Source organism: Bubalus bubalis, chromosome 5 (genome assembly GCF_019923935.1).
Source record: "Bubalus bubalis isolate 160015118507 breed Murrah chromosome 5, NDDB_SH_1, whole genome shotgun sequence".
NCBI classification, from domain to species: Eukaryota; Metazoa; Chordata; class Mammalia; order Artiodactyla; family Bovidae; genus Bubalus; species Bubalus bubalis.
The window spans coordinates 52,366,772-52,369,553 of record NC_059161.1 but is presented as its reverse complement, the minus strand read 5'-3'; the positions used below and the strand labels follow the sequence as shown (position 1 = coordinate 52,369,553).

General features: G+C 50.5%; 1 non-coding gene across 1 annotated transcript; it reads left to right on the top strand.

Annotated features, from left to right (window-relative positions):
- Positions 1-545: 545 nt before the first annotated feature.
- Positions 546-618, top strand: TRNAR-UCU. The gene has a single exon. It is a non-coding gene; the product is annotated as a tRNA-Arg (tRNA).
- Positions 619-2,782: the final 2,164 nt, after the last annotated feature.

The window sequence follows — 2,782 nt, the reverse complement described above, 5'->3', positions numbered from 1 at the left end:
TTAAAATAGAGACTGACTGGAGCCAGCTTCACCTTCCCACCTCAGGTCCCACCACTGATCAGGTGCTCCCTAAGGTCCAGCCACACGGGGCTGTCTTACTGTCCCCAAACATGCCATGCTGGGTTCTACCTCAGGACCTTTGCACTAGCTGTTCCTTCTGCCTGTAAGGCTCTGCATGCGGACCTCTGCAAGGTTAGCTATCATTCAGGACTTAGATCAGATGGCACCTCCTCAGAAGGCCCCTCTCTTAGATATTCATAGATATCTGTATAACCCTTCCTGTCTCTTCCAGTTACTATCTCTTATCGCCCTGGCTTATTTCCTTCTTGGCACTTAGTACCATCTACAGTTACTTTCTTCATCCATTTGCTTAACTCTTTATTGACTGTTTCCAAGTCAGAATGTAGATTCTAGGAGCTCAGTGACTTTGTCTACCATTTACTGCTGCGTGCCTGTTCTGAGAACAATGTCCAGCCCTCCTACTGGGTGCTCCAATACTTATTGGATGAATGAGTTAATTTTTAAAAATAGGAGTTTTAGGGACTTCCCTGGTGGTCCAGTGGTTAAGACTCTGTGCTTCTAACACAGGGGGCACAGGTTCGATCCCTGGTCAGGGAACTAAGATCCCACATGCCACGCCATGAAGTCAAAAAAACACTGGAGGGTTTAGCCATGCAAGTTTCTCTGGATCTCAGTTTCTTTATAAAATGAGGGAGATAAACAAGAACTTTCTTCCAGCTCCAAAACACCAGAAGAGAAAACAAGGGTGGTCTGGGCTTCTTCCTGGACAAATGGCCACCAGTGTAAAATGCTGCCAGACTCCTGCCAATGCTGGTCTCTCCAGGACCAGGAAGGGCTGACCATTTCCCAGCTGTGGGCCTCTGCCCAGAGGCCCTCTGAGCGCCAGGCCCATGCCCACGGGCAGGACTGTTCCTCAGGCAGCAAGCCCAGGTGCTGACGGGAAGTTTTCACACCTGTCTGCGCTCAGCTCCAGCAAGGAACGGGGCACCGGCTCCACACAGCAGACCCAGCTGGTTCTACGCTGCAGGGCTGACCTGGTCCATGCAGGATGTGTCTGGTGAGGAGGGGGACCTGAGTGCTCCTCGAGAAAATAAGCTCTTAATCTAAGTGTTTGGTCTCCCTGGGCCAGAAGGGCTCTGGCCACCCCAGACCCCCCTGCCCCTCTCCAAGGCATCTCCTGATAGGCAGGTACCCTGTGCCTCTTGTGGGGGCCTCGCCTGGAGACAGCATCAGGGGCTTGGCCTCCCTCAGCCCCAGGGCAGCAGGTCCTACAGAAACCAGCAGGTGCTACAGTCTGAGAGCGCCCAGGGCCCAAGATGGTGGTGGGCTGGGGACAGGGCCTGGAGTGCAGCGCAGCCCAGGGACACCCGGGGGGCAGGAGTCTGGAGACCTGGCTTTGACCCAACTCTGTCACCAGCCCATAACAAGACGCCTCTGCACTCTGGGCCTGACCGACAGATCTGCTGGAATTTCAAAGCTAAGTATCTGTTGGGCTTCCCTGGTGGCTCAGTGGTAAAGAATTCGCCTCCCCTGAGGACAGACTTGGGGGCAGGTAGATTCTCCATTATGAGTTGGTGACAGAGTCGGGTCAAAGCCAGGTGGACGTCCGCCCAACTGGGGAAGGAGAGAGCGAGACGAATTCAGAGAGTAGCAAGGAGACATGTATACTGTGCGTGCTAAGTCGCTTCAGTCGTGTCTGTGACCCGAAGGACTGTGCCCACCAGAATCCTCATGGGATTCTCCAGGCAAGAATACTGGAGTGCGTTGCTGTGTCCTTCTCCATGGGATCTTTCCAACCCAGGGATCAAACTCATGTCTCTGGCATCTCCTGATTGGCAGGCGAGTTGTTTTTTTTTTTTTTTTTTTTCCTTTTAACCACTAACACCACTTGGGAAGCCCAAAATATACATTACCATATGTAAAACAGATAGCCAGTGGGAATTTGATGTATGACTCATAGGGCTCAAGTCGGTGCTCCATGAGAACCTAGAGGGGTGGGATGAGGGGTGTGTGTGTGTGTGTGTGTGTGTGTGTGTTAGTTGTTCAGTCATGTCTGACTCTTTGGGACCCCATGGACTGTAACTTGCCAGGCCCCTCTGTTCATAGGACTTACCTGGCAAGAATACTGGAGTGGGTTGCCATTTCCTTCTCAGGGGATCTTCCCGGCCCAGGGATCAAATCTGTGTCTCCTGCAAGTCTCCTGCATTGCAGGTGGATTCTTTACCATCTGAACCACCGGGGGAGGTGGGGGGACATATGTATATTTATGGCTGATTGATATTGTTATATGACAGAAACCAATACAATATTGTAAAGCAATTATCCTCTAATTAAAATAAATAAATTTTTTTAAAGAAAATAGCTGTAACTCATAATGTTAACAGGTTAATTAATGATTTAAAGGTTAATAAAGAAGCTATTCATTGTTCAAAAAAAAAAAAAAGAATCCTTCTGCTAATGCAGGCAACAAGGGCTCGATCCCTGCTCCAGGAAGGTCCCACATGCTGTGGAGCAACTCAGCCCAGGTGCCACAACCACTGAGCCTACGCTCTAGAGCCCAAGAGCCACGAGTACTGAAGCCTGAGTGCCCTGCAGCCTGTGCTGCACAAGAGAAGCCACTGCAGTGAGAAAGCTGTGCACTGCAACTGGAGAGTAGCCCCACTCTCCACAGCTGGCGAAAAGCCTGCACAGCAACGAAGACCTAGCACAACCAAAGAGAAAGAAAGAAAATTTGCTTAAAAAATCAGTACTGTTCCCAACT